Here is a 13027-nt window from a genome sequence, read left to right as displayed (position 1 = left end):
GCAATACCCAGCATATAATTGTTTATTGTTTAATTTAATCTGCGTTGGTAGGTTTTGCTGATTTGTGTATGGACCGACTGATCGATCGGTGCATTTTAATACATTAATAACAGAAAGAAAGAAAGAAAGAAAGAAAGAAAGAAAGAAAGCAGGTGGTGTGTCCAAGTCCAACTATTTTTTTTTCGTGGCTTTGAATAAATCAATCCATCAGTGTACTCTGTGTTACCCAAGTCACCTGAGCCTACACATTTTTCCTCAGGAAGTCCTCACAAAAGCATCTGTGGGTCCTAATGGCCGGGATGCATGGTTTCTGCCCGATCCAACTCACATCCTTTTTTGTGGTTTTGTTGAACCCGGCCGCGTGCCCGCCTCATGCATGCAAAGAAGCTCCACGGGTAGCAGTTTACATTACGGCCAGGCCCTCCCATGGTACATCAGAATTTCGAAGAAACCACAGTACCACCTCGTGACACAAGAGTTGTTCATGCTTCTTTGCTTCCTCTAGTGATAAATTAAATAAAAGTGGATCCATTAGGACATCGGGCACAATCTCTATACAGCACTCACAAATACATATCATATTATATACTCTCTTCGTTACAAATCATAAATCGCTTTGACTTTTTTTTTTACATCTATTTTACTATGCATCTATATATAATAATATGTCTAGATACATATCAAAATAGATGAACAAAAAAAGTCAAAGTGACTTATAATTTGGAACGGAGGAAGTATATCTCAATGGAGGGAGAGAGATATTGTGATTCAGCATGCATGTTTCATTGGGAGTGCACTAACACTAATCTTGATGTGTACTCAAGCTATATTAATCTTGAGAGGTCAATAACCGGAAAAAAATAGTGTGAGCAATAAATGCAAGCATCAGAAGAGAGAAAAGGGTAAAGCAGCTAATACTCACACCAGCTCGACACTTTGCCTTGACCCTCCAAGTAGACTTCCTCTCACACTGACCAAAGAGGTGCCCTTTGTTCCTACAGGCATGGGTGGTAACAATTAGCCTGCATGCCCAGATAGATCAAATTAAAGAATGGTTGCTATCAGGGAGAGCAAATAAAAACAGAAGAGCAACTAACCATTGATTACGAAGGCAACAGGTGATGATATGGTAGATGATGGTACAAGGACTTGGTACAGAATAATTTCCAGGCGTCCCAGCTGCTGCTTGTGAGCATGTGCCAGTATTTAGATGGTATGTATTGCAAAAGATATGGTTTCTCCGCCAAAGCTACAATCGTGTCTTCCACAAGGGTAGGGCCTGTTTGGAACGCAGGAATTTCACATGAATCACACAGGAATCAGTTTAATTTCACAGGAAAAACACAAGAATGAGAAAAAAAATCCCGCATTCCAAACAGGCCCAGAGTTCACACGTACTCAGAGTCCTTTCTCTGTAAAGGAAAGAGTGCATTGCCACCGATGGATGTCGCAGGGACAATCCTTTCCATGATAAGGTCAGCTAGTCTATAAACTGTAAACTGTAAATGTTGATTATGGTCAGAGGCAACCACCAGGATCTCTGAGTTACATTCCACCAGGTAGCAATATGATTTTATTGGAAAATGTGGCAATCAACTTTGGAGGTGACAGCGAACATGAAGCTGAAATCATTTCTTGCTGGGGTGGCTTAGTCTGGACGAGATATATATGTGCTTCACTGTCGAATAAGGGTCGATTCATCATGTACATCTTGCCTTGGAACGCCAGTGGAGTAGTTGGGTTTTGCTACAGAAGGTAGCCCCAAATAACAATGGACCGTCGATCTAGGTGGCTATAATCTGATATTGCCTCCTAAGAGGTAATAGGAGAAATATTTTTTTATTATTTTCAAGAAATAGGAAAGTAATCAAATTTGAGGTAACATATCTACCGATTAGAGATCTAACATGCATGCAAACATGTGGCCGTGCATTTGTATGGGATGATTCCCAACGTGACATGTACTTTTTTTGATTAATTATTCTACGTGGAGTTGTAACTTATCCAACGTTAGATGTACATAAGCTAGTTGTACATAAATGTTTGTTGTATTTTTTTCTACAATGTGACAAACGTAGAGGTGCATTTTAGTTATTTATTTATTTAAATTAATCTATGTTTGTATTTAAATTAATTAATTATTTTTATAATTCAACATTAGTATTCAATAATCAGAATGCAGCTTTTGTGGTTGATTAGGCTCAAACCATCAATATATTCAAAAGACATGTTCATGTATATGATGTACGTCTACAACTCTACTTTGTCAGGTCCGGCGTGGTGCTAGGCACCCTTTGCCGTGCGCGCTCCACCTGCATGTAGGTGCACTCCATCGGTTTCTATGGCAACAAACAAACCATTCTTGGATAACAGATATCTTATATGCACTTGTTTAGTTTGTTTCTTTTTATTTTTTTATTTTTTCTAAACATTTTAATTAATTCATAATTATTTAATTGTTATGTGCAACTCAAAATCAAGGGCTAAGATTTGCTTGAGATCTTACCTCGTATGAGGTAAATGTCTATAGTAGTTTTCAAACGTCCATGGTGAGGGTCTCCACTGGTGATCTCTGGAGGTGGCAAAGGCCATGCACATCAAATAGCTTAGCCATATCATGACAACATTGCATCACCATCTCGCTCGACGCAAGGGGCTCCCTAGTCTACTATCGATATCTTCACCATCACCTTGACATCATGTTCGGACACCTTTGGCACCATCAACACATCATCTCACCATCTTGCTCGGTGCAAGGGGCTCACCTGTCTACTTTAGTGGTGACTCCGTCAATGCTTCTGCATCGCTTTTCGCTCGAGGATTTGTTGGCCCCTTCGACACCATCGACTTCAACTTCACCCCGGCATCACCTTCGACTTGAGTGAAGAACGTCCTCCCAAGTTCATCGTCAACACCTTCATCAACTAGGCACGAGACCTTCGCCTGCTCATAAGCACCACCCAAGAGGGGCTAAGGGGGTGCATTGGAGAACCAATTCAACCTAAAGGACATGTGTTGCCCAATGCTCATGAGCCGAAGGAGGCAAGCCCTGCCAGCTATGACAATTACTCCATCTACGTCCACCTCGACAAAAGGTGGCATCATATCATCGACCTTTAGTGACAACTCCTGTGCCTGCCCATAATTGGATGACTATAACAACCAGTAAGTTGCTTCCACTACTACGACTACTTCAGCTACAGAGAGCTACCCCTAGAGAGGTGAAGACCCTCGAAGCAACTGAGACAAGCAGAAGTGGGATCGTAGACCTCCGCAAACAAAAAGCCATCATCATCATATCATGGCCTTCGACCTTCATCGCCGAAACATTTTCTACCCCAAGGACACCTACCGAAGCCCAAGAGAGATCAGAATTGTATGCTTGAGCCTGTTTTTCCTATTATTATAGTAACTGGATTTTCTTGTACCTGCCAAAGCCTAGAGGCTAAGGGAATACTATTGGGGGCAAGGACAGCTGCGCCTACCCCCTTCCACGTAAAAAGGTCCAGGGATCTCCATGTAATTTGTAAACCAAAGGGGTAGAGATGAAGATTGCTTCCTAACACTCCGCCCAAGGTGTAAGGGCAAGGAGGCTCCGCTCATTCTCCAAACCCTTCTTTAGTATTTTATTCCATTTCCTTTTGCCTATGTGGGACTAACTACCCTAGCTTAACCTTCACCTCGGTGAAGTTATACACGAAGATATAGATTCCAATAATAAATAAGTTTGAAACTAGCATAAATTACAATATAAATTGTTCTAAGATAAAGTATTATGGAAATAGAAGATCATAATACTAGTCTAACTACTTCGCGGTCATAATATGATTCGATGTCTCTATCTCATATTATCTAACAAACATTAGGGCAAATGATTCAACATGAAACATGTATACTCACTACCCTAGATATGGACATCACTGTCGGTTCAAAAACCCCTTTCACTGTCCGATTTTGAACCGACAGTGGCATACCGGCAGTGATGGGGGTTGATATCACTGTCGGTTCTTAAAAACCGACACTGATCTACAGGCAACAGTGTCAGTTCTTGGGTCCACCCGGCAGTGTCCAGTTAAATAACACTGCCGGTTTGTAGTCCCAACCGACAATGAAGGTTGCATCAAGAGTGTTGGTTCTTGGCTCAAGCCAGCAGTGTTGAGCAAGCCTACACTATCGGTTCATAGCTCAAACCAGCAGTGTTTGTCGTAACCATCACTGTCGGTTCATGGCTCAAGCCGGCAGTGTTGAGCAAGCCGACACTGTCGGTTTGTTGCTAACCGGCAGTGATGGTTACGATAATAATGCCGGTTTGTTGCTAACCGGCAGTGATGATTACGACAACACTATCGGTTTGTTGCTAACGGGTAGTGAGGGTCCGTTTGTATTTTATTGTTTTATAATTTATTTTAATTTATATTTTTTGTGGAATCAGGTTTCTCTTTATATACGCTACGTAGACGACATGTCCATCAATATTAAACATTACAAATGTTACGGTTATAATTCAAATGTTCTTATCCAGATCTCGATCCCTCAAAATAAAAAAGAAATATTCTCGAACTTCACAGATTGTGCAATGCTTCTCGAACTTCTTACAATAATCTAGTGAGCCGCTCTAGGCCATACTGGTCCTTGTACTTCACAGATTGTGCAATGGAAAATACTCCATCGTTTTTCAATACCTCGGCTAAGATGAATTTTGCCAGCTCCGATTGTAGTGCGACGATCTCCATGTCTAACAGCCTTTCATGGTTATATTTCTTGCGCTGTCGTTCAAACAAGATGATATCCAAAGATGAACAGTAAATTATTTTGTTAAATTATTAACAGACATAAATAAAATGGGGATTATACACACCAACTTATCGGTTTCTTCCGATTTTCCGTCGATGTAGCGAAGCATTGCCCACATTACATAAAACCTGCATTCATTGTTTCCCGCCGGTTATGATAGGTACTTCCCCTCTATTTCAACAACCTTAAATGGGACCTGCGTCACACCGATATGTCTTCTTCGGACACTGAGCAACATTAAAGGGAGAAATATTAGAAAGCGGTATGTGTGATTAGAATATAATATGTTATTAGGATCCCTTACTAATTCAACACTACCACCAGTGCATCCAGATGATGAAATGGTTTTTTCTTCGAGTCCCACACCTTAATCAGATTTTTAGCAAGATTGACACAAATGAAGACGAAATGGTTGCTGCAATCACAGAATCCTGATTATCGAATAATCTTAACGAAAAAAGAAGCATAAAATTAAAAGCCGAGAACACATACTCGCAGTTGTAGGCTAGAAGTATGTGGGTTTTGTTCTTCATCGTGAATTCATCGAAAATAGCAATCAATCTCTGTTTCAGGTCTTCCACGTCACATCCATGGAGGCCTAGACATGTCCTCTCATTGACTCGCAAGGGGTCCAAGAAGCCTATGTAATCCCATTTGCTTTTTAGAATGCAAAATTTTGCTATACACCTACATAAAATCATGGGAAGTGCTCAAAAGTTAACCATTTGTGTCTCGAGAGAGTAGTTAATTGTAATATCGTACATGTAGGGTACTTACATAGTCCACAGCGTCAACATTTGAACATCGAGAGAGCGTTTCTGGTATAGCTGGAACAAGCACTCCCACTCGACATCGAACTTCTCTTCTTCAAGATAATGGAAAACATGTGGTGAATGGATAATAACCTCAAAACCAAAGTCGTATGTCTCTATTGCTTAAGCCATATAATATTCATGTAACTGGCGCATATATGTTGTCAGATTTTTATACTCATGATCGGGAACCAAAAGATTGCCCCTTTCATACTTCATTGCCGGTGTTCCCGTCCCTTGTACATCATAATAGATGTTCGCGGCCTCTTCCATGACTAATCCTAGGTTGTCTTCAACGTACTTCTGTATGTTCCTTAAATCTTTATTGTGTATTTCTTCGTCTCTTATTGTAGCGTATTTATTCTGTGTTTGCCTTTCGAATTCGGACTTCAATAAATACGAAGGCAGTGAGGCACAGAGATTGAAGAAACTAACACAATCTTCCTTCGAGATGTGTGCTGTAAATTTTTCTTTCATCAAGGTGGTAACGCTACCACTGAACGATCTTTTTATTTTTTGTTGGGCCACTTTGGGAGCATTAGCGACCAAATCCAAGGACCTTTTCTACAACTGCGAGGATGTCCTTGATCTTATTTTGGGCTGAGGTGGTGGAGGAGGAGGATGACGACGAGAATTCTATTTTCCTGGCACTGATGAAGATGGAGGAGGAGAAGGAGGAGTCTCTTTTCTCAGGGCTAATGAAGATGGAGTCAGACAAGGAGGAATAGAAGGAGACCTCTGTCTTCTCGAGGGTGATGGCTCCGGATGAGGAGGGGAGTGATCTCTGTTGGGAGATGGTGAGTGATCATCGTGGGTGGGCGAAGACTCGCAGTCGTCCTCATTATCAGAGGACAATTGATGGTCAAGCTTAATGAAGCGCTTGCGCTAGGCCACTTGAGAGCCCTTGTTTTGACCAAATTTTGGCATGTCTTTCGCTACGGGGTACTCAATGGGTATCTTGTTATACTTCGTATCAAGTATTCTATCAATGGTGATGCGAGCGTACCCCTGTGGAATTGGGCGGCCATTAATTGTCCCATCTCCCGTAGGCCAGGCCTGACCAAGCGCCACCTTATCCTTTGTCCATTCCTGATGGATGTACAACTTGACATTGACGGGTTCAGTGATGCCGTCCATCGGATGAGGCACATTCATCTCTTCTTCATTGAGCGGGGTCGATCCACAGCTACTGCGACCCCTAAACTATGGGCTAAAGGCAGTAGGAGTAGGGTTTTGTGGTACTCCTGAGCCCTTGGACAGCAAAATTTGCTCGACTCGTGCTTCAATAGTCGCCTCAATCTATGCTTCCATTCTGTCTTCCATCTCTTTTAGTCGCCTCAAATACTCTGCCTCCTATTCTGCTCTACCCCTCGAGCGGCTTCGGTAAGTGTTAGATTCTTGGGGGAATGCTAGTTTCCAAGGAACAACACCGGTTCCTCTAGTGCGACCAGGGTGCTCCTTAGTTTTGAGTGCTTGGGTGAGCATGTCTTTCTCCCTATTAGAAGTGTGAGTCCCTTGCCTCATCTCCTCAGTTACCTGGGAGATCCTCTGAATGAGTTCGCTCATGGGTTCATTTGTGGAGCTAAAGCTCCCATTCTCGGCGTGCCGTACATTCCTCCCCATACAATATATTACCGATCTAGGCTCCCAATCGGTGGTCTCAACCTGAATGCCTTCCTCAGCAAGGCGATCCATCTTTTGAAGTTTTGCTTCAAATTCTGGCATCTTTTTGGCGTAGCCACGAGAGCCAAGATGATGAGGATTCATCGCTTTCTGCGAGTTCTCCTTATTCTTCCTGCTCAGTTCTAAGTACTCCTCGGATAACCTGTATTCCTTGAAATCCTGCTAGAAGTCCTTCTGCTTGCTAAAGTGTCCACCATTGAAATTTGGCTCTTTATTTTAGAGGACAAAATTCTTGTACAATGTCCCCTTGAAATTCTTGAAGCATGTCCCCATGATTTCTTTTGCTTTTTTCTTGACTAACTCCCTATCATACTCCCTTGGGAAAGTGAAATACTCTAGGATCTTGACATCCCATATGTAATCCTTCTCACTTTCGGGAACCCTCCATGGGTCATCATCTTTCTCAATCCACTTCCTGTACCTAATCGGGATGAAGTCCCTAATAAGTAACCTGAGGATAGTCTTGTATTTGGTCAAAGCTATAGGCGGTGAGAGTGGATCCTCGAATTCATCGAACTCAGTAATGTGCTAGTGTGCATTCCTACTAATAGGAATCTTTAACATGCCTCGCTTGGATCTGGCCTTCCTGCTACTCGAACCCTCTGGCTCCTCGGCCGACGGAGGCTCATGCTAGAGACACTAAGTAAGCTATGACCCTCTCAATTGATTAGCATATGTGGCTACATAGTCACATGATACCAAAGTTACCTGGCCATCTTGGTCATTTTGACCCAGATCAAGCAGGCCAGACAGGGTCCATGGCTGCTTGTTCTCACCGTCCTGATTAACACTGTCACCATTTGTCGGATCATGTGACTCTCCCATCCCAGCGATATCAGCCGCTTCTTGTTGTCGATCTATTCTTTGGCGATAGGGTAATAGGCGACGATGAGTCATGAATGTGACACGATCATGGTTAGTTTTAGATGTGGACAACTACTAATAGCATATGTTCATATATATGTATAATATGTTTAATGCAAAGTCTAATAATAAGTCCACATACAACAAAGTCAAATAATAGCATATGTTCACCTAGAGCAAATTCATTGTTTGATTGACCACATACAACAAAGTCCACCTACTATTCTACAAAACTAAGCCTACATCAACTTCCAAATAAGAAAAGCAATGACCATAGCCATAAATAAAAGCATGACATCTTTCCAAGACCAAGGAGCAATTCTCCTAATCTTCACATCTCCGGTGGGTGGCTTCTCTTCAATCTCTAGTGCCAGTGGATGGCCATGGTTTGCATTCATTAGACCATAGTAGGCCGGTTGCCCATGGTTTGCAAGGTAGGCCAGATGACTATAGTAGGCCCTCAAAGCTTTAGCTTCTGTGTTGTACTTTTTGTGCAAATTACTAGGGTAGCGATTGACTTGAGCATAGCAATCTTCCCAGGTTCGATAAATCCTAGGCATGTGACCAACATGCACTACATACCATACCATGGTTGCCTATACATTTAAGTAAATTAGGCATGTGGTAAGTGGTAATAGTAACTCACTGAACTAGGGAAGCTTAAGAGTAAGAACATTGTTCGGCAATACATTGTCAGTATTGCTCATGTGCAAGATGAATAATCAAATTCTTCATTGCTCCCAATAGTCATATTATACTGATTGGTTTATGAATTTTGGAGGAAGCTGAAATTGATTTATATAGTCATATCTTAATAAAATCCACTTATTCAGGTGTCACCTATCTATGTCATGTTTTACATTGCCATTAGTATCTAAAAAAAGCTCTTATTGATGCATTGGTAATCCACACATTGTTATATCGAAATCTACATGAAACATGAGGCTATGGATACCACTGCTCTAATGAACAATATTTGTAGGTATGTCAATGGGGCTTTTGCTATAAAAGGGTTGATGACCAAATAATAGAAAACCACATCTTCCAGGAAATTAAAAAATCAACTAGATGCATTTTTAGGATGCTGGTGCATGTCTTTGCCATTGAAATGTATCATTTCTTCTCCTGACTAACAGAGAGGCGAGAGCACAAATTTGTACTTGAACATCAAATACGTAGCTACAGTGTTTGTATCAAGATCACACAATACATCATCATCAGTAATCATCTAAAATCTGCTAGAAAAGACTATCTTAGTAAGGATGCTAGAAAGCTCATAAAAAACCAGCAAATGCTCTCTAAAGTCACAAGGCAGTTCTTTAGTTTTTGTTCTAGACATTTAAAAATTGGATGCCTAGGATTCTTGCATGAACAAACAAACATACCTTAATAGCATCATCAATGTGGGCATACACTATCAACTGTCTTAAAAAACTATAATACACATAGGAGTGGATGTATTAGAACTAAATTTTCCTAACATAGTGTGTATTTGTCACTTTCTTCTTGTCCCAACCACTCCATGTTATGCCATCTTGTGACTCGATCACTTTACTCATCCCGTGCTCTATCTAGCAATCCACAAAGCCACCGAGGTCCCTTCTCTTTTCCTTTACCTGGCATCTGAGCCTATGTGGTCTAAGGAGACCACTAATACTCATGGAAGATGGAGTTGAAATGACCATGATTATACGTGTGATGTGGGTGATACAAAAAAATCAGCAATGTTACTAGCCATAGGTGGTGGAAGGTAGAAACTAGGAGGGAGAAGCGCTACTATGAGGCTCTAACACCATGGGCAGTGAGCCATGCACTCACCGTGGGGGAGGAAAAGCAGCTGTCCACGCGCTCCTGAAGGCCTCGATGGTGGGAGTGCTCCTGAACGCACTCACTGGGAAGGAGGAGGGGCACGACCGGTGTTGTGGATGATGGATGAGGGCACAGATGGTGCGGTGCTCTAGCTTGGGGTGATGGATGGCGTGGGGTAGTGCTTCGGCATGGGGTGGTGTTCTGGCATGGGGTGCTGCTCCGGCGGCACGGGGGTGAAAGCTCTAGTTTGGTTTTGGTGAATTGATGAAACCCTAAGTGCTAACCTAGTTTATCAAGTGATCATGAGATAGGTAGCACACTTCAAGTGGAGAAGCTAATGAAGATCATAGCATGACAATGGTGATGGCATGGCGATGATCAAGGGCTTAAACTTGAAAAGAAGAAAGAGAAAAACAAAAAGCTCAAGGCAAAGGTATAACTTGTAGGAGCTATTTTGTTTTGGTGATCAAGACACTTAGAGAGTATGATCACATTTAGGTTGGATAGCCATACTATTAAGAGGGGTGAAATTCGTATCGGAATGCGGTTATCAAAGTGCCACTAGATGCTCTAACTCATTGCATATGCATTTAGGATCTAGTGGAGTGTTAACACCCTTGAAAATGTTTGTGAAAATATGCTAACACATATGCACAAGGTGATACACTTGGTGGTTGGCACATTTGATCAAGGGTGGTGAAGTTTGGGTGCAAGGGTAAGAAACTCCACCGGCGGAGTGTCAGCCCGTAGAGTGCAGACAGTCCGATGGTGCCATCGGCGCCCTAGACAGAAAAGACGGAGGAGGACGTGCGTTTTGGTCTCATGACCGGACGCTGAGTCGCTCAGCGACTAGACGCTGGCAGGGTGCGTCCGGTCAGTGCTGATGTACGCTGACTTAGGGCATATAGAGGAGACATTGTGTGACCGGACACTGGCTGTGTCCGGTCAAACATGATCGGACGCGTCCGGTTGGGAAAAATCATGTTTAGAACCTTACTAGAAACGACCGGACGCTAAGGTCCAGCGTCCGATCACTTTCTAACTGACGTGTCCGGTCAACTTGTCGACCGTTGAGATCAAACGTTCACTGTTGAACGCAGAAGACACGTGGCCGCCATCGGGCGATCGGACGCTGAGGAGCAGCGTCCGGTCAGCCCATGTTATGCCCAGTGAAGGGGTATAACGGCTCTATTTCATGGGGGCTTCTATTTAAGCCCCATGGCCGGCTATAGCTCATATTTTTGGCCATTTTTCATTGACATAACAACCTTGTGAGCTTAGCCAAAGTCCTCTCACTCATCTCCATCATTGATTCATCATTATAGTGAGATTGGGAATGATCCAAGTGCATTGCTTGAGTGATTGCATCTAGAGGCACTTGGTGTTCGTGTTTAGCTATGGATTTCGCTTGTTACTCTTGGTGGTTGCCGCCACCTAGATGGCTTGGAGCAGCGAGGATCATCGAGCGGAGGTGGTGATTGTCTCTGGCTCCGATCGTGGTGATTGTGAGGGGTTATTGACCTTTTCCTGGCGGAGAGCCAAAAGGTACTCTAGTAAATTGCTCGTGGCTTGTGTGATCCTCATCTTGTGTTGGTTGTGCGACACCCTATTGAGGGTTTGGCGTGTGAAGCCAATTAGCGCGTAAACCTCCAAGTGAGTGAATCACCACAACGAGGACTAGCTTGCCGGCAAGCAAGTGAACCTCGGTAAAAATCATTGTGTTCATCATTGATTCCGAGGTGATTGGTCTTCATTGTTATTCATCCTTGTGATTGATTGGTTCACACCTCTACATAGCGGTATAACTATCTTGATCACTCTCTTTACATTATCGCAAACTAGTTGATAAGCTCTTTAGTGTAACTAGTTGTGAGAGCTTGGTTGGTGTGGCTCTTTAGTTAGCTTTTGAGAGCACACTAACATAGGATAGTGGCATACCTCTTGTGTGAATCGACACTATCTAAACTAGAATTGTGGTAGGTGGCTTATATTTTGAGTAGGCTAGCGCAACACTTGCTTCGCCTCATAATTGTTTAACCTTTTGTTAAGTGTTGTTGTAGAAATTTTTATTAGGCTATTCACCCCCCCCCCCCTCTAGCTATTAGGACCTTTCAAGTGGTATTAGAGCCGAGGTCACCGTTATTTGAGGCTTAACAACCTTTGGTGTTTAAAATGGCTCAAATCAACAACACCAAGAAGCCACCCCAATTTGATGGCTCCAACTATCCTTATTGGAAGGCCAAGATGACAACTTATATCAAGTCAATCAATAGGAAGGTTTGGAAAGTGGTAGAAACAAAAATTGAGATTGAAGATCTGGAGAATCCCACCGTGGCCGAAGAACTACTTCTCCAAAATAATAACATTGCTCTAAGTGCTATTCATGATGCAATTGATGAAAGAACATTTGAGCAAGTCAAAAATATTGAGATGGCTCATGAGGCATGGAAGAAGTTAGAAGAATCATTTGAGGGCACTTAAGCCGTGAAGGGTGCAAAGGCTTACATTCTCAAAGAAAAGTTTGCAAGCTTCAAGATGAAGAATGATGAGAGTGTGCCGGAGATGTTCCATAGGCTTCAAGTGCTTATCAATGATCTCAAAGCACTTGGAGAAGAAGTGAAGGATAAGGACTTCTCCCACAAGTTCTTGAGATGCTTACCCTCAAGATTTGGTACATTGGTCACTATTCTAGTAAGGAGTGGCTTGGACACCATGACACCAAACCAAGTGTTGGGAGATATAATGACCGATGATACTTATAGAGATGATGATGAGAAGGAAGAAAAGAAGGAGAAGAAAGATGAGAATAAGGATGAGAAGAAGAAGAGCATGGCATTCAAAGCCACATCATCCAAGGGCAAAGCAAAGCAAGAAACATCAAGTGAAGAAGATGAATCATGGGATGATGATGATGATGAGAAGATGGCTCTATTTGTCAAGAGATTTGGTAAGTTCATGGTGAAGAAGGGCTACCATGCTAGAAGAAAGAAGTCTTCATCCAAGAACAAAGAAGAGTCAAGAAGGTGCTTCAAGTGTGGAAGCAAAGATCATCTTATTGCTCAATG

This window comes from Miscanthus floridulus, chromosome 12 (genome assembly GCF_019320115.1).
Source record: "Miscanthus floridulus cultivar M001 chromosome 12, ASM1932011v1, whole genome shotgun sequence".
In the NCBI taxonomy this organism is placed as follows: domain Eukaryota; kingdom Viridiplantae; phylum Streptophyta; class Magnoliopsida; order Poales; family Poaceae; genus Miscanthus; species Miscanthus floridulus.
The sequence above is the reverse complement of the archived record's forward strand: the minus strand, read 5'-3'. Positions refer to the sequence as shown.